Below are 19683 nucleotides of genomic sequence, written 5' to 3' on the forward strand. Positions count from 1 at the left end.
ACCCCACAGCTCCACTCACTGCCCCTCAGCATCCCACATCCTCCCTCTACTCACCCTCAAGAGCACCTCTAGCTCTACTCACTACCCCTCAGCATCCTGCAACCCCCTCACTTCCCCCCAGCATCACCCCATGTCCCTCCCAACCCCCATGCCCCCCTCACTGTCCTCACATCCCCATCACTGTCCCCCCATCTGTGGCAGCCTGTCCCCTGAGAGCAGGCTGGAAAGGAGCAACCTGCCTCCCTGGCTAGAGCATTTCAATCAGCGCACTCCTTACTTATAGTAAATTCAGCAGGAAAAAAAGACTAAATCTGGGCTTTTGTCTTTATTAAAAATCCATGAATGCCTGAGTCTTCCTTTACAGTGACTTGGGTTAGGTTTTTGTAAGTCTGGGGCAATGCCAGGTATCTGTGAGCTCCATTTGTGTAGTGAAAAGAGAACGAACGGACTGTTGACTTTTGGTCCAGTGTAATTTCTGCAGTATCAATTTGTTAACTGTACAACAAAAATGAGCGGTATCCAAATTGAAGCCATCAATCAGGAGGGGAAGACAAGAGTGCAGGCTATATATACACACATGCTGGAAAGGGTCAGTATATTTATATGTGACCCCACGAGAGCAGATGACAAACTCTAGATTCTTACAAACTGATTTTGGGATCAAGTGTCTACTATACACAGCTGTAGATAGGGTGACTGGTAGATTATTGCCTGTGCAATGATCCACAAGGGTCAACCTGAAAAGAAAAGAAAAGAAAAAACCATAATCTTTTAGAAAATCATTCAAATTTCACTTTGCTGACATAGAAATACAGTACATGTAAATCATACACACTTTGATCCCTAGTGAAGATCATCAGACAGTTTTAAGATGGCTATAAAATACTGCCAGCATTAAATAAAAAAAATACTACACCATTAATGAAACTCCCAGGCAGACGCATTCAACAGATAAAGCTTCTGCTAAAATTATTTAACCACACAATGAATGCAGTGAATGTGAAGTCTGAGACCCATCAATAGCCCCAGAGTAGAAGTAAAGAAGTTATATCACTCCAGGCTGGCCTGGGGGCTATCCAGTCTCATATCCTGCCTCTGACTGAGGCCAGTACCATGTGTTTCACTAGAGGGAAAATGCTCCTATTCACAGACAATTTTTCTATACAGTTACATGCCAACAGAATGTGTCTTCCTATTTCTGGACCATGAGTGCATGACTTACATTGTGAAGCTGGGGGTTTTACAACCCTTACGTATTGTTAGACTGTTTCACTTAACTGCAAATATTTGTGTATTATTGCATTGCAGAGGACAGACTCCAAGGGAAACTGCATTCCCAATTCTGCACATATTATGTATAAGTGTATAAGCAACCTAGCAGTGGCTGCAAAGGAAAACATAGATGAGTGTCCCTGCTAATCACCCTGCAAAGAAAATGAAGCAAAAAACTCAAAAAACATCCCCTACCACTAAGTTGCTCCAGTACGGAGCACTGTAGGTCTAGCTATCAATATGTGATAGACAACGGGCTAACCAGACAGCAATACCTACAAAAGCTAAAGAAGTACGACTTTAAACCAGACCTGTTCTCGCAGTATAACTCCTCTTCTGCTAGAGTACCCTTTTTTTGCATAGCTGTTGTTCCACAAAAAGGAAGTGAATCCAGTCTTGGTCGGTCCTAAAGGAAGAGAATCCAATCCTATTATTACAAATCTCATCCTTTTGTTAAAGCACAGCAATCTCTGTAGCCAATGGCACACAAAGTGATGAACCTAACATCACGTCTAGCCACCTTTGACCACACGGGCCACAGAATAGATTTAAACCAAAAAACCCCCAAACTGATATTTCAGGACAAAAGCATCCACATGACATGCATAACTGTAGGGAATTTATTACACTAGTATAATCAGGGGTAGCAGGTTGCACTCTCCCTTCTAGGCAAACCCACTGGTGCCACTTCTGGCATGGCATCATTCTCTGATTCGCACGACATCAACACCCAGTTCAGAGCACTAGGCACTATGTCATTCACAGCCACACCGTTCTCAAGACAGCATGCTCAAAAAAACACTATGCTCATTACCGCAGAAACCAGATCCAAACCCACAAATTTACAATACATGTAAAAATATTAGTGCTGCTAATATTTTAAAGGGACTCCCACTAAAAATCTGTCCTCCTCGCTCCATGGCACAGGAAGGAGTTGCTGGCTGATACTAGAAATGATAAATCTATTAATCCGTTTCCCCATTTTAAATAAAACTCTGCTTTCTCAGACCTGCAATCAAGGAAAGCCCCGATACCCAAAGACTTTACTCAGAGGTGTTGGTGACTCTCTTTTTACTCTGTTCTCACACATAACCTGTGTATATTGATAGCATAGCACAGCAGGTAACTTGTATAGTATGAAGCATGAAAGCTCTTTGAGGATCTTTTGCAAGTGCCCTCTTGTGGGAAACATTTTTGAAAACATCTGGCAGCTGATACAATCTGGTATACTCCAAAAGTAGCAAGAAAAAATGTAAATACATTCAGGCCCCCTGAAGAAAAATCACGGCCTATCAGGCAGTTTCCTTATAGTCCCCTCTATCCATCTATTTTCTCTGGCTTTGTGCAGTGAAAACATATTGCAAGATCTTCAGGGCAGGGGTCAACTTTGTGCCTTGTGTTTCTATTATTGTGTTCCTGGCACAACAGAGGCCTAATGCATGACGAGGGCTTGTAGGCATTGTGGTGGTAACAACAACAACAATTAAAAATAGACTTAATAGTCTACAAAGGATGGAGGATGGGATTCACCTCCGAGGAGGAATATTCGGCACTGGTCCGGTCCTGCAGAGAGCGAACCAGGAAAGCCAAGTCTGCAACAGACCTCCAGCTAGCTACAAGTATCAGGGACAATAAAAAGTCCTTTTTCAAATATGTGGGGAGCCGGAGGCAGAGCAAAGGCAATACTGGGCCCCTGCTAAACCAGATGGCACAACTGACAACCGACGCCCAAGAAAAAGCCAACCTATTAAATGGGTACTTTGCGTCGGTCTTTCATCAGTCCCACAGGGTGCCCCTGCCCACTACGGGACAGGGATGCCCAGGTGAGGCAGATCCCCTGCCCTCCATCAATGCTGGCCTCATGAAGGAACAGCTTGAGAGGCTGGACACCTTCAAGTCAGCCAGCCCTGACAATCTACACCCCAGGGTACTCAAGGAGCTGGCGAGCACAGCCCCCGGCACAGATCCTTGAAAACTCCTGGCACTCTGGTGTAGTGCCCGAAGACTGGAAGAAGGTCAATGTGGTGCCGATCTTCAAGAAAGGGAGGAGAGTGGATTTGGCAAACTACAGGCCCATCAGCCTGACCTCTATCCCGGGGAAGGTCTTGGAAAAGATTATCAAGGCGGCCCTCCGCAACAGACTAGCTGACGGCAATATCCTGAGGGATACCCAGCACGGGTTTGTTGCGGGTAGGTCTTGCTTGACCAATCTCATTTCCTTCTACGACCAGGTGACCTATCACCTGGACGAGGGAGAAGAGATTGATGTCATGTATCTTGACTTCAAAAAAAGCCTTCGATCTGGTATCCCATGACCACCCCTTGGCAAAACTGGCCAGCTGTGACCTTGGGTCCGCCACGATCCGCTGGCTGGGAAATTGGCTTCGTGGTCGGACCCAGAAGGTGGTGGTTGATGGCAGTCACTCATCATGGTGTTCTGTGACCAGTGGGGTCCCCCAAGGCTCTGTCTTTGGCCCTGTATTGTTCAACATCTTCATTAATGATGTGGACATTGGAGTTGGAAGTGGACTGGCCAAGTTTGCCGATGACACCAAACTTTGGGGAAAAGCATCCACACCTGAGGACAGGAGAGTGATCCAGGCTGACCTGGACAAGCTCAGCAAATAGGCAGACAAGAACCTGATGGTGTTCAACACCGAAAAATGCACGGTTCTCCACCTCAGGAAGAAAAACCTGCAGCATCCTTATAGGCTCGGCAGTGCTATGCTGGATAGCACTACAGATGAAAAGGACTTGGGGGTCATGATTGACCACAAGATGAACATGAGCCTTCAATGCGATGCTGCGGCTAGTAAAGTGACCAAAATGCTGGCGTGCATCCATAGATGCTTCTCGAGCAAATCCCGGGACGTCATTCTCCCCTTGTACTCGGCCTTGGTGAGGCCGCAGCTGGAGTACTGCGTCCAGTTTTGGGCCCCACAATTCAAAAAGGATGTGGAGAAGCTTGAGAGAGTCCAGAGGAGAGCCACGCGCATGATCAGAGGTCAGGAAAACAGATCTTACGATGACAGGCTGAGAGCCATGGGGCTCTTTAGCCTGGAAAAGCACAGGCTCAGGGGTGATCTGATGGCCACCTATAAGTTTATCGGGGTGACCACCAGGATCTGGGGGAGCAATTGTTCACCAGAGCCCCTCAAGGTATGATAAGGTTGAATGGTCATAAACTCCTGCAAGACCATTTCAGGCTGGACATGGGGAAGAATTTCTTTACTGTCCGAGCCCCCAAGGTCTGGAACAGCCTGCCAGCGGAGGTGGTTCAAGCATCTACATTGAACACCTTCAAGAGTAAATTGGATGCTTATCTTGCTGGGATCCTATGACCCCAGCTGACTTCCTGCCCCAGGGCAGGGGGCTGGACTTGATGATCTCCCGAGGTCTCTTCCAGCCCTGATGTCTAGGAAATCTATGAAATGTATGAAGTCAAAGCACACAAAAATCCTAGCTTTCCTTTTGATTTGATACTGAAATAAGGGGCTTCTGCAAGTCTCTTCATTGCAGTAATTTAATAACAGTGTTTAATATATGCATTGCAGTATCATGGGTGCAGTGACAAAAAGGTTAAGACATCTTGCTGTGGTTCCAGAAGTATGAAGTGTAGCCTGGGTTAAGACTTTTGCCAAAGGCCTCATCAGTTTAACTTAGCTGTAACTGGGGACCTGGCCATTTGAGCGGTGGAGTCAAAGGTGGTTGGACGTGATGTTAGGCTCATCACTTTACATGCCACTGGCTACAGAGACTGCTGTGAGTTAACCATGACAGCCCAAGGGGCTGCTAGTTTTAGGAGGACCTTTGACATTTTAATTACAGTAGCAGGGCCTCCAACTGGGACCAGGTTCCCATTGCTGTTGGCAGTGTCTGCACACATAGGTAGAAATGCTCCCTCCCCGCAAAAGCCCACAATCTAAACAGATTATTTAGAGAGTGGGAAGCAGAAACAGCAGCACAGAAAGAAATGATGTGAGCTGTCCAAGAACATACAGCAGATCTGTGTTTGAGCTGGAAATAAAACCACTGGCATGGCTGTTTGAGTGCTCATGGTGCTTGGGTCAGGTCCCAGAGGACTGGAAAAGGGCCAACGTGGTCCCTATTTTCAAGATGGGGAGGCAGGAAGATCTGAATAATTATAGGTCAGTAAGTCTCACCTCCATCCTTGGAAAGGTCTTTGAAAAATTTATGAAGGATCATATTTGTGGGAGTCCAGTGGGAAAAATAATTCAGCAGGGACACCAGCATGGATTCGTAGCAGGTAGACCATGCCCGACCAATCTGGCTTCATTTTATGATAGGGTCACAAAATGCTTAGATGCAGGAGTAGAGGTGGATGTTGTCTTCTTGAACTTTAGCAAGGCCTTCAATACAGTATCACATCCTGTTCTCATAAATATAATAAGAGGCTGTGACACAGATGTTTACATGGTCTGGTGGGTGACAAATTGGCTTAGTAGTCACACCCAGAGAGTGGTAGTAGACGGGTTGGTATCGACCTGGAAGGATGTGGGTAGCGCGGTCCCGCAGGGCTCGGTCCTTGGGCCTGTACTCTTCAATATCTTCATCAGTGACTTGAATGTGGGTGTGAAGTGTACTCTGTTTAATTTTTGGGACAGATCTTTGAGCCATTTGAATCGTCAATGTGGTCTAAAAAGTTGGATTTTGGTAGGATTTTCCCTAAGAGGACAGATTCCCTTCAGTGTCCCCAAGGAAAATAAACTGGGCTGATTTAGCTGAGTTTGAAGGTGTAGTTGGTGCATGCACCATGTTTGTTTAGCAATGTAAATGGTTTGTAATAAAGACTGGTCAAGGTACTTTGTGCTCCCATCACTGTTGTACATGAACATCTTTCAAGCACATGTGACAGTCCCTTTCACCTTAATTGTTATTACTTCCTACATATTAGGGACATACCTCTGTCCCTGCTCCACTGTTTTATAATACATTGGTCTTCAGGTCCTAAGCCAGTCACTAATTATCAGAGATTAAAACGAGCTCCTCCCGATGGGCCTGTTTCTTGCTGGGTTGTTTTTCATACCTTGGCAGCATCTGGTGCTGGTCACTAAGGGAGGGGAGACTCACCCTCGCTCATAAGCCGCCTTTTTTCATATGACAAAAATGGTGTCCATATCTTTACCTTTGTGCGCTTTGGCATTTTTATCAATTCGGGAGCTCTCGGCCATTAGAGATGTTAGCAGAGATCACTACATGGAAGTCGCTCACGTCGATCCCCGCTCCCAGGCCTGCTCCATGCTGACAATTCCTGGGTTCCTCTTACGTTTTTCTGTCTAAGCCACAAGAAGAAAAAAAAGCATGAGTTGTTTCTTGTATGTTTAATTTGTTCATCTCTTGATGGCTGTGGGTGAGTGAGTGGGTGTGTGCAATATGACTGTGTGCATTTATGAAGGAATTATTGAGGGAAAGCTAATCAGAAGAAATGAGCGTTGCTTGTGCAGCTTTACATGCTATAATTGTGATTCTTACAGCAGAGAAGCCCACAAGCTATGTTCGCAAGCCTAAAGAGGATCCATCTCCCTCACTCACAAGTGTCTTGCTTCCCCCCCTGCTGCTGATCGTGGTGCCTGGCTCTTGCGGTCATGGCAAGAGAGAAGATCTCTCTATTTGCTGAAGTATCCACGAAGGCTTGGAATACCAGGGTTGAAACCTTGGACTCTTTCTTCAATTCAAAGACAAAAGGACTGGGAGGATGAGTGACCTGAGCCTACATCCTTAACTGCGGTAATTCCCGACCACCAAATACTTCCGTGCAACCCAAACGTTCTTGCAAGCCCGCATTTTGTCCACGACATAAAATCAGTGATTACATTTTGGAAGAGGAAAGGAGGAGACAAAAAGCCTTTTATGAACCCAAAGAGCAGCAACTCTGTAGAACAGGAGATACAACAGCAGGTGAAAGACCGCTCTTTATTTATTATAGTTGAGGAATCAACATGGTCCCAGCCCCACACGCTTTCAAATCACACTGGGAAATCATTTCCCAGTGAGGAGCAGAAGGGTGGTGATTTGCCATCAGAAGGCCTGATTAGAAACCATTTCCACTTTGAAACCCTAACTGGTGCATTTTACTCCTATGTATGCTAGCGTAGCACAGATTCTGTCACACGGGACTTCTGAGTTTCCTCCGATTCATGCCACTACGACAGAGAGGAAAAGCAGGCTTTATGTCCGCTGTGGGACGTGTTAATTTTGTAGCACTCATATTCTTTCTTGTAGTGATAAAGCTGGCATGGAGAATGGGAGGGAGAGCAATACAGATGGAAAGTGACACAGAAAAAGAATAGGAAGTGCCTGATTTCACTCATTTACACTAAATTTGTGCTGGCGGAGAGAAGGGCTGTTCTGGGGCGACTGGCCAGTAGGTCAGACAAACTTCTGTAGTGACAAGACTGTTCAGTTGGTTTGTGGGGAATAACCAGGGTTTGTCCCACAGGCAGTCATTGGTAGTTTAAGTCACCTGTGCAAGTCCTGATTGTTTCTTTTATTTGGAGAAGCTATGGTCTCTTGTAACTTCGGGCCAGATTTTTTGACAGTACAAACATTTGACTTCAACGGAGCTATACCCATTTACACCAGCTGGGCTCTGGCCCCTTGCTTCCTATTTTAAATTCACAGGTGGTTTGTGTGTGAAGCGCTTGCTCTATATATATTTAAGTAGCCAGTATTTTATTTTATATCAGTTCCCACTGTGGCAGGATTGTTTCTCAGTAGTCAATGTTTTAAAGGACCCTCAAGGCTGAAGGAATTAAAAATGAATAATTTAAAGCTTGTCTATGATGCAGAATCTTTAACATGTGCCTAACAGGCCATGGGAGAGTGCTGTTAGCCTTTTTTTTTTTTTTTGGTTTAATTCTTAGATACTTTAATAGGGATAAAGCTCTGATCATTTCGGACTGGGTCTTGGGCCTTCCACAATGCCAACAGAGGGGAGCGCTGGGGTCCGAAGAGTGATTCCCCCCCGGGTGAAGGGGGAGGTATGAACCTGACTGTGACTCCAGGCTTACAGGCTCGTTCCCACACTGTCCCCTATGAAATCCATGAAAGAAAGGGATTGCCCAGCCCTTTCCTTCATAGATTTCATAGACATTAGGGCTGGAAGGGACCTTGAAGATCATCAAGTCCAGCCCCTGCCCCAGGGGTAGGGAGTCAGCTGGGGTCAAAGGATCCCAGCAAGATAAACATCCAATTGTTTTTTGAATGAGTCCACAGTAGGTGCCTGCACCACTTCTGGCGGGAGTCTATTCCAGGCCTTGGGGGCTCAGACAGTAAAGACGTTTTTCCTTATGTCCAGCCTAAAGCGGTCATGGAGGAGTTCGTGACCGTTGGTCCTTGTTATCCCTTGGGGTGCTCTGGTGAACAGATGTTCCTCATGCACACCCCTTACAAACTAATAGGCAGCCACTTAATTTGCTGCTTCCAAGTTGCAGTTCAGGAGGACCCATACTGGTTATTTGAAGAGTTTGCTAAGGCTGAAAGCAATTTGGTGAAGGATTGTCAGCAAGACTTCCGGCGGTGGGCCACACGGGGAGTAAGAAACCATTAGGGTACCATACCATACCATACCATGTCCTCTTTTTTGGCCCCCTGTACTGCATCTGGGTGGGTTTTTAAAATAAGAGCAAATGTCTGGGTTTTTTGCTCTTCCTCTGCTGTCCCAGGCTGGCTGCTGGGGTGGGAGCAGCGGGCAAGGTGATTGGCTGTCAGGGGTCATGTGCTCCCTGCGCAGGCCCTGGCAAGCCAGGTAAAGAGACAGTGTGTGTGTGCACGTGCGTGTGTGCGTGAGGGTTCACATGCAATGTGGGCAGCAGAGCTGAGGGGGTCAGGGATCTGCGGATCGGGAGTGAGGGGCACCAGCAGGACTGAGGGGCAGGGCTGTGGTTCCAGAGTGCAGGGCACTGGCAGGGCTGGGGGGCGGGGGGCTGCGGGTCAGGAGTGAGGGGCACCACAGGGCCGGGGAGGCAGGGGGCTGTGGGTTGGGAGTTAGGGGGGCTGGCAGGGCTGGGGGGCAGGAGTGAGGGGCAGAGGAAGGGCACAACCATATCACTGCTCCCCCACAATCATATGCTCCTCCTTTCTCTCCTTCCCATCTCCCTCGTGTCCTCTTTTTTGAGGCTGGAAATATAGCAATCCTAGATGATACTTTCCTTTGTGCTTGTTGCATTTCCTTGGCAGGTCGCCCATCATAACTGAAACACATAAGTTGCCATTAAACCTGAGCCAAGAAGGGTGCAGCATGAAGAGGGTGCACGGTTACCCACAAGCTTCCTTTCCTTGCCTGTGTAAATTTAGCAGTGGCCAGCGGCAATCACAGACCGCCCACAGATGCCAATGGCGAGGGGAGGTGGCAAGTGGCAACCGCCCACAGGTACCACCGGCAGTGTCAGCGGTGCCTTTTCACAAGGGGTGCACCACCAGGCTCAGAGGGTGCACGTGCACCTGCATGCACCCCCTACGCATTGTCACTGCCCCCAAATACAGCGCTACCCTGCCCTACTAAAAATTTTCTGCTAGCTTTGACTGTGGATTACAAATCCCAGAGGCGCCTGCAAGCAGGAAGAGGAAGTGATGGGTACCCTGCAGAGTCCTGCTGCTGTAATTGTAGACTGCAAATCCCAGAGACCTCAGGGGCAGCAGGAAGAGAAAATGAACACAGCTCTAGCTCCCCCTGGCTTCTGGCCTGATCTGCTGCAGGCATGTGGCTGCATTTTCTGAATCAAAGGTAAATGTCTGTTCACTTCTGTTTCAATTTAATCTGTGCATTTTAGGCTAACTTGCAAAGACTGAATCAATTCAGCCTGGGGCTTTTTGACTGTCTGTACTTAGCCTTAGGGTTCAGGGACCTGGAAAAACGCTTTGGGTATTGACTTATGACCATTACCCCAAGCATCTGCTCCAGACTGCTTCTATGCTAGACTACATCACATATAACTTTGAAATCTGAGTAGCTGTTCCTATAGGACAAACTACTGCGCAGGCATATGTTCTGCCCTGTTACAGCTTGTATAGTATATAATATTAGGTTGCTCTGATGTAACTGAAGGTTGAGATACAGCAAAACTTGTCTCTCAGTAAGTATCTGTGGCTCAAAGTTAGAAAAGCCCTTCAGTACTGGGTTTCAAACCATGTGTGATAAAGCCACAGGTCTCACATCATGCCCTCAGCACATCTACATAAAAGCAATCTGGGTTATAAAAAACTGGTTTGCTTTTACAGTCTTAGATAAAGCAAGTTTCGCCTGGAGAACAAAATAAAATCTAAGAGGAAAAATAAACACTAGAAAAGAATAAAACACTACAGGGATATTAAAATAGATAAAGGCAGGGTACCACAGCCAAGATACAGGAAGCAAAATTAATGTAAAACCATACATCTCCAATCAATAGCCAAATAAAACCGTAAACATTCATAGCATAAAAGGCATATAAAGATAAGTAAGTAGACAGCAAAGAGGAGCAAGTATACTATGGGTTTTTCACTGTTTCATGATGGGAATCATTTACCAAACATAAATACCTTCCCCCCCCCCCACCCCTTTTTTGGGCAGTGCAGACGTTACTCACAGAAGTCATATCAGAAATATTAGATTTGCCTTTGTGTATCTTGATCTTACAATGTTCGCAGTGCCATGGATTCCCATCCGTTTCAGCTGAAAGCGCTTGACTTTTCACAGGCTGAGGCTCAAAACCCACGTGCATCGACTCGGCCTGTACGGCCCTGCTGGCGTCATTTCATTTCATTCCACTTGCAGCTGTCCTCCAGGAGGGTCAGGAATAAACTGAAGGCAAGATCAGACTCAGCATCAGAAAAGAAATATTGTTGGCTAGGTCAAGTGTCCATTAGGCTTCCTTATGAGACGCATAACTCCAGCCCACATGAAGTATGGCAACCAAAGCCTGTTAAAGAAACATTTTGACAATTTTCTGTGGATCAAACAAAGCCAGTATAGCAAGACCGAAGATTCCTTTGAAAATCAGCCCTATACGCTCACCTGACCAGCTAAACGCTGCATTTTCTTGAATCTCAGCTAAGTACCAAAACTGTGCCACTGAGCAGGTTTTAGGGATAATTTTTTTTTTCTTCAAAGGATGCTGTGGAGTTCACAAAAGACTGTTTGTATTTAAAAAACCCAACATGTTAGCACAACAAAAGGCGCTGCTGCATACACAATTCTTCCCCTAGGGAGAGGCTGAGAAAGAGGGAGCCACACCTGACAGATGTTAATCACATTGTTTAATGAGCTAGCAGAAGGCGCTGGGAGGCTAAAAACAGACCTCACATTTGAGGCAGTCCTGCCGGATCCCAGTCAAAACCTGGGACAATAGAAGAGCCCATAACACGCACACAGCTTGTCCCTGGAATGAATGGCAATGAACTGGACTGAACCATGATTGTCCTGGGAAAAGGTGTGATCTTATCCTGCATACTTCACAAGTGCTTAAAGTGGGACAATAGACTTGTAGGATCCCAAGACAAAAAGCTCCCCAGAGAATGGGATAAGAGTGCACACCAACTGCAGAGGCGTCCTCTGCCTGATGAAGGGTTTTTAAACCGGAAAGGTTGCTGATTTTTTTTTCCCCAACAAGTTAAGTTGGTCTAATAAAAGATATCAGATTCACCCAAAGAACCTTGTCTGCCTATGCCTATTTTTAGACATATACTATAGGGATGAACTGATGCAAGTGTAGCCCCAGTACACCCGGGGGGGTTGTGCCCTGTCCTCCGATAACTGGTGGTGATCAGGCAGGGGGCTGAGGAAGCTACTACAGTGGCTTCCTCCCCTCTCTATAGAGGTAGACCAAAACCAAATACTTAGCTATGTACAATTTATTACAAGAATAAATACAGACACTTAATATAAAACATAGAAGATTTGCAAAGCTTAACATATAATACTATATATAATATTCCACAATTCACATATAATACTAAATATGAAACAAATAACTTACAACCTATACAACACAACTGACACACAGGGATATTAACCATTTAAATTAACAATAATATTTCTTTAAACCTTCACAAATAACAATACCAAATATACACATTGAGACATTAAAACACAAAAACCATATAAACCCCCTTAAAGAATATCCCGAGCCTATAGCCCTTAACATGGCAACCTCAAAATAGGGAGTGCATTCAGCACCTCCCCTGAAGCCCCTCCCCTTTAGGTCCCTGAGATGTGGACACGACCCTCCCGCAGTGGAGGGTGGAGGTGGCAGTCCCTTCTCATCCATGTCAGCCTCCCCTGCCGGGCCCATTTCCCCAGCAACTCGCTCTTCCTCTCTGGAGAAGTCAAGGCTCGTCCCCTCGTGGCTGATCCTGCAAGAGCTCTCCCCAGCGGCACCTTTGGCTCTCCTCGATGGCTGGCACCCTGCACTGGGCACCCAGGACTCTCTCTCCCATGCGTGAGCCAAGCCCTTGCAGGCTCTGGCTCCCCGGTCTCACACCGGGGGTCCTCCCCTTTCCCAGGCCCTGCTCTGGGCACCAGGGCTCTTTTAGTTAAAAGTGGAGTTGCACTAAGGGGCTCAGTGACTTGGCCTAGGACTGGGGCTAATGTGAGCAGCCGCGAGCTGCTTCCAAGGCGGTTCTCCGTGCGCCGACCTGCGCACTGGGTAAGGCCTGACCAGCCATCCGCTGCTTCTAGCACCAGCTCTCTGCATGCTGATCTGCATATCGTGCAGGGCCTGAGCAGCCTTGAGCTGCTCCCTGTGGCGAAATGCCGGGCTAGCGGTTCCGGCACTGCTTAGGGGAGCCGCGGGCTTTGCGGAGTTGTGCGAGCGCGCGGCTTGTGGGGCGGAATTGAGGTAGCTTTTTAGCCGCCCTCGAGGTTCGCCGAGTTGGCACAAGCAGACGACTTAGAGTAAGTTGTTAGTGTCTCTTAATCTATCGGGTGTCCGTTGGTTCACGAGGTTCCAGAGCCAGCCCTTGCTCTCCAACAGTGGAGCTAGTCCAAAGCTAGGTGCGGCTGCCGGCTCCTTAAGTCCCAGAACTGGTCAACGGCTCATGAATGGGATATACAATGCAATACTGTAACACGGTGAATCGTTGTCAGTTGTTGGATTTCCGAGGCCTTTGTCTTCGCTGGGATACGCCCAGGTGGGGAGGCTGAGAACCGGTCTGTGGGGTGATCGGGCCCACAGAGTTTTCCAGTTGTCGTCTCTGCTGCTTCCTGCTTTTTTGCCTCTTTTATAGATGTTCGTTGGACTGCCTCTATGACACTAACTATAATATAGGCTAAACATACAGAGATAGGATAATCTTCTTTTACATAATAGTTACTAGGCAGATTTTCTACACAAGTTTTGTTTCTGCAATACTGACACTTTTTAGATAAGAGGTAAAATTTATAGAGTACAGGTGTGGGGCCTACTGCCAGCAGAGCATAGTACCAGGCACTTGTTTAGACAAACAGTAAAACTGCAAGGCAATAAAAAGCGGTACCAGGCACTTGCTTTGGTTAACAGCACAGGCCTCAAAGTTACATAAATGTGAAAATGCCACACGGCAGTTATACAAAAAGGAGAAAATAATATAAAATATATGCCTTATACAAAGATAATATAAAACGGTTATATGCTAAATAATATAAAATAGTTACACTCCCAAGGCCAGCTCTCTGTGTGTTGATCTGCACACCAACTGCCCAGTCGCTTGCTGGGTTCGCAGACTCAAGCCGCCTCGAGTGGCTCCTAGAGCCTAATCCCCACGTGCCAATTCACACACTGCTGAAGCTCAAGCAAGGTCCCGAGGATGGCCGTCTCTGGAGCTCCTCTGTCCTCGCTGTCCCTTATCATCTCCCTGCTGAGCACACTCCCCTTTTATACTCTTCAGGGCTCCACCCCTGACTTTCTCCAGACCTGGCTGGCGCAGTTCCGATTCAGGTCCAGCTGCTGCTTGCCCCCTCCCTTCGGAAAAGGGCGGGGCATTGCTTCCCTTGTGCTGCCTCTGGATTGGCGGGTGGGCTCCACCAACCAAACAGCAAGCCCTCGATCCTGGGATTCAACTCAAGCTTGAAAAAGGTAAGCCTGCTGCATGAGAACCTACAAGTAAGAGAAGCATACAGATTTTGCTTTGCTGTCCGGACAAGGGAAAGAATGATCAGACACGAAATTTGCAGTAGCAGATTTTGCATGTGCAACCAGCTGTGCGTAAAAAAAACCCCAGCCTGAAACTCACAGGTGGGGATTTACATGCAGAACAGAGCAAACACAAAGCATTTGGGTCAAACCCACCAAAGGCTGGTAAAAGAGGCTGTAGTGTGGCAGTGCTGGGAGTCTGCCATAGCTAGTAGAATTAGTTAGTGAAGCCAACTGAAGAGATGAGGGACTGGAACATGCAGAAAGCCTGGAATTTGTTCAAGTCAAAGATGCAAACATATCAGGAATTGGCATCCGAGGCATGGGAGAGGGCTCCAGGACTAGCTGGGTGGTGCTGTTGCAGGTTACCTTTAGAATATCTTAATTCCATGAAATGTTATGCTGTCATAGTGTAATAACAGTTTCAGAGAAGTCACAGGGTAAGGCTTAATGCAGTCTCAGACCTGTCCAGCTGTGACTTGCCACTACAGAGGGCCTGGCAAGCAGGGATGTGGACAGGAGTCACAACCCTATCCCTTCTCCAGGATGTGAGAGGAGAGGGAAGGTGGCATGTATCTTGGAGGTAGAGGAACCAGCAAGGGGGCTGTGGCTTCTCTCAGGAGCCAACAGGAACCGGGGGGAGCCCATGAGTGGGAGGGGGAAAGGCTTGGAAAAAACCCTGCTTGAAGTGAAGGGGCAGGGGGGAGAAGTAAAGAGAAAGGAGTGAAATAATGAATAAACAAAAAATAAAGGACCAAGATTTTGCATGCGTTTCACTGAATTAGGATTGGGTCAGTGGAAAGTTGGGCTAGTACTCACACCAGGGCAGAGCTGAGACCAAGCCGGCTCGCTGCATGCCACATCAGGGTTTGCTGCAACGAGGGCTCCTGACAAAGTCATTTCAAATAAGCAGCAGTTCAGCTCAAATAAATACCATGGGGGAGTGGAAGCTGAGCCATGGGGCAGTGGGCAGCAGAGGTGAGGACGGGCACGGTGAGCAAGGAGGGAGATGGTTACCAGGCCCTAAAAGCCTCATTAGCAGTTCCTTGGCTTTTTAACTTCTCTCCTTGATCAACAGCCAGCCAGCCAGCCAAGTGCACATGGGTGCTAGAGCAAGCCACAAACTGGTGAGCTGCACCTGGGTGCTCAGAGTGGCCAGGGTGTGCTGGGGTCACACCCCCTGGGGCAAGACGGGGTGCTGGCTTGGGCCAGGACCACCTCTCTAGGAAGTAGAGTTCAAGGGGCTGAAGATTTGTCCAGAGAGCAAAGGAGGCGAAGGACCAGGAATGTTGCATCCTGGGATGCTGGAGGAATGAAAACAGCATTTTATCTCCCCTGAGCCGACTGACAATTACCCTGGAATGACCTGGGTAAAATGGATCAAGGATAACCCTCACTTGAACTGGAATACCTTTAAAATGTTTAGAGGCTCCTTAGCACAGGCCTTGCCAAGGATGTTAAAACAGACAGCAAAATGTTTTTCAGCCATCTAAGTAAAACAAAAACACATAATGAAGAACTGGGGTCAGCATGCAATTAAGATGGGACTCGCATTACAAGTAATCTAGGTATAGCCTAAACTCAATGAATATGAATGATTTGTCTTTGTTTCCACTACGAACAATAATATTAACCAGTCATTGGAACAAGGGTGGAAATATGGAAATTACCCTGACTGAGGTGGCAGCTATGCCTGAAGAAGAGTGTTTGTGCTCGAAAGCTTGTAATTAAAGAATTTTTTTGCAAACATCTAGTTGGTCTAATAAAAGAGATCACCTCTACCACGAGTCCTGATCCCTTTTGCCACTAGACCAATACAGCTACAACCTGGATATCTGACAGAGTTGTTAAATGCACTTGAGTGGGTGATTTGGATAATCTTCCTTCCAGAATTTTGAAAGAACTGAGATAAAGCGGCAGGCCTGGTAACAAGGATTTTCAACAGATCTATGAATTTGGGATGGGTAGGGTGTAATTTGAGATCAGTAAATGTACTATCTACATCTTTAAGAAAAGGAAAAAAGTTAGTTTTTCCTCAATGGTATGTAAGGCTTTACAGAAAATCCTGAAGGAAAGAATAAATATATATACAGAAATAAATGGTAAATGGGATAAAATGCAACATGGGTTTTCCAGAGGTAGATCATGCAATACTACCCTGATGTATTTGATAAGATAACTGATTTTCTAGACAAAAGGAATGCACTAGATCTAATTTATTTGGAGGCACTGTCAATACAAAGGAGATTGGGAATAATATACTAAAAGAACTGGATGAATTTGACAGCTGGACTAAGAGAAATGGGATGAAATGAAATAAGAGGAAAGGCAGCAGAAGGGCTGGCAAGCCCTCCTGGCTTAATAGGGACATTGCAGTCCTCTTGAAAAAGAGGTGTATGTGCAGTGGAAGCTAGGGATGGTTCTCAAGGAGGACTGTACAACAGTGATCAGCACTTGTAGGGAAATGATCAGGAAAGCCAAAGTGGTGACAGACTTTAGGTTAGCTATGGGAGTCAAGGACAATAAGAAGTCCTTCTTTAGGTACGTAGGCAGTAGAAGGGGCCCCTGCTTAACACCTTCGGACAGCTGATAATGAAGACTCAGGAAAAAAATGAACTCCTGAATGCCCATTTTGCATCAATAGTTCACCGGACGACGGGGAAGGTTAAGCAAGATAAGACTCATAAAGGACATGCCAGGACTGACCCACTGTGGATGCTGAGTGGGTGCAATACCTCTTAGAAAAGCTAGACATTTATAAGTCAGTAGGACTGGATGGGCTTCACCCGAGAGTGCTGAAGCAGCTGACTGAGGTCATCGCAGAACCCCTGGCAAAGCTCTTTCAGAAATCGTGGTGCACAGGGGAGATCCCTGAGGATTGGAAGAGGGCCAACATTGTGCCCATCTTCAGGAAGGGGAAGAGGGAGGACCTGGGCAACTATAGGCCAGTCAGACTAACCGCCATCCCAGGGAAAATCCTGGAAAAGCTCATTAACGAATCTGTGTGCGATAGGCTTGTTGAGGGTAAGATTGTGAATGACAGCCAGCGTGGCTTCATCGCAAGTAGGTCTAGTTTTACCAATCTCATCTTCTTCTACGACCAGGTCTCTCACCAGCTGGACAAAGGAGACATGGTAGAAGTTATATCCCTAGACTTCCAAAAGGCTTTTCCCCGCTGGCTGGGAAATTGGCTCTGGGGTTGGACCCAGAGGATTGTAATTGATGGCAGTCACTCATCGTGGTGCCCTGTGACCAGTGGGGTCCCTCAAGGCTCTGTCCTTGGACCCATACTGTTCAACATCTTCATTAATGATGTGGACACTGGAGTCAGGAGTGGACTGGCCAAGTTCGCCGATGACACCAAACTTTGGGGCAAAGCATCCATGCCAGAAGATAGGCGGGTGATCCAGGCTGACCTGGACATGCTCAGTAAATGGGCAGACGAGAACCTGATGGTGTTTAACACCAAAAAATGCAAGGTTCTCCACCTTGGGAGGAAAAACCTGCAGCATCCTTGTAGGCTCAGCAGTGCTACGTTGGATAGCACTACAGAAGAAAGAGACTTGGGGGTCATGATTGACCACAAGATGAACATGAGCCTGCAATGCGATGCTGCGGCTAATAAAGCGACCAAAACTTTGGCTTGCATCGATAGATGCTTCTCGAGCAAATCCCAGGACGTCATTCTCCCCTTGTACTCGGCCTTGGTGAGGCCGCAGCTGGAGTATTGCGTCCAGTTTTGGGCTCCACAATTCAAAAAGGATGTGGAGAAGCTTGAGAGAGTCCAGAGGACGCGCATGATCAGAGGTCAGGAAAACAGATCTTACGATGACAGGCTGAGAGACATGGGACTCTTTAGCCTGGAAAAGCGCAGGCTCAGGGGTGATCTGATGGCCACCTATAAGTTTATCAGGGGTGACCACCAGGATTTGGGTCACCAGAGCGCCCCAAGGGATGACGAGGTCAAACGGTCACAAACTCCTGCAAAACCGTTTCAGGCTGGACATAAGGAAGAATTTCTTTACTGTCCGAGCCCCGGAGGTCTGGAACAGTCTGCCATTGGAGGTGGTTCAAGCACCTACATTGAACACCTTCAAGAGTAAATTGGATGCTTATCTTGCTGGGATCCTATGACCCCAGCTGACTTCCTGCCCTTTGGGCAGGGGGCTGGACTCGATGATCTCCCGAGGTCCCTTCCAGCCCTGATGTCTATGAAATCTATGAAATCTAGTATCCCATGATATCCTGGTGGGAAAACTGGCAGATTGCAAGCTCAGGTGCTCAATGGTTCAGTTGGTGGGAAACTGTGACTGCATGGTAGGACCCAGAGAGTTGTCATGAATGGACATGTGTCATCCTAGCGAGAAGTGGCCAGTGGTGTCCCTCAGGGGTCTGTGCTTGGACCGATGCTTTTCAACATCTTTATCAATGATTTGGATGAGGGAATGAAAAGCTCGCTGGCCAAGTTTGTGGATGACACCAGGTTATGGGGCAGTGTGGTCACGTCAGAAGATAGGTTGCAGATACAGGAAGACTTGGACAGGTTTGAGTAGGGTAGACCCAAACCAGATGAAGTTTAACACTTCCAAATGTAAGGTGCTCCATCTGGGGGCAAACAATCCTCAACATACATACAGGCTTGGTGGTGATAGCTTGACTTGCACCATGGCCGAAAGGGACCTAGGGGTAATGATCAACCATCGTATGAATGTGAGCCGTCAGTGTGAGGCGGTGGCCAGGAGGTCAAACGATACATGCATCAAACAATGCAACTTGTGTAAAACCAAGCAAGTGATACTCCTGCTGTACTCAGCACTGGTGAGACTGCAGTTGGAGTACCACATCCACTTCTGGGCACTGCACTTCAATAAGGACGTGGAAAAAAACTTGAGAGGGTCCAGAAAAGAGCCACTCGTATGATCAGGGACTTGCAAGACAAGCCGTACGAGGGAAGGCCGAGGGACCTGGGACTCTTTAGCCTAAAGAAGAGATGGTTGAGAGGGGACTTAATAGCAGCTTACTGCTATATCAGAGGAGTGCATCAAGAGCTCGGTGAACAACTGTTCGCTAGGGCACGCCTGAGGAAGACCAGGACCAATGGATATAAACTCCTGGAAGGCCGCTTCAGGCTTAATACCAGGAAAAACTCCATCACAGTCAGGTGTCCAGACTGTGGAATAAGCTCCCTCCAGAGGTGGTGCAGTCACCTACCCTGTAGGTTTTCAAGAGGAGCCTGGACAGTCACCTCGCTGGGGTCACCTAACCCCAGTTGTCTTCTGGCCTAGAGTGAGGGGACTGGACC

The 19683-nt window shown here is 47.2% G+C and overlaps 1 long non-coding RNA gene across 2 annotated transcripts; it reads right to left on the reverse strand.

Annotated features, from left to right (window-relative positions):
* Positions 1 to 322: 322 nt before the first annotated feature.
* Positions 323 to 11078, reverse strand: LOC149869651 (uncharacterized). 2 transcript variants are annotated; one of them, XR_016441124.1, is made up of 4 exons: positions 10910 to 11078; positions 6419 to 6569; positions 1584 to 1678; positions 323 to 737 (listed from the first exon to the last, which is right to left on the reverse strand). It is a non-coding gene; the product is annotated as an uncharacterized LOC149869651 (long non-coding RNA). The 2 variants fall into 2 exon arrangements; XR_016441123.1 differs by having other exon boundaries at positions 10860 to 11078.
* Positions 11079 to 19683: the final 8605 nt, after the last annotated feature.

The sequence above is a fragment of the Crocodylus siamensis genome, chromosome 3 (genome assembly GCF_052110815.1).
Source record: "Crocodylus siamensis isolate JL-2025a chromosome 3, ASM5211081v1, whole genome shotgun sequence".
Lineage (NCBI taxonomy): Eukaryota > Metazoa > Chordata > Crocodylia > Crocodylidae > Crocodylus > Crocodylus siamensis.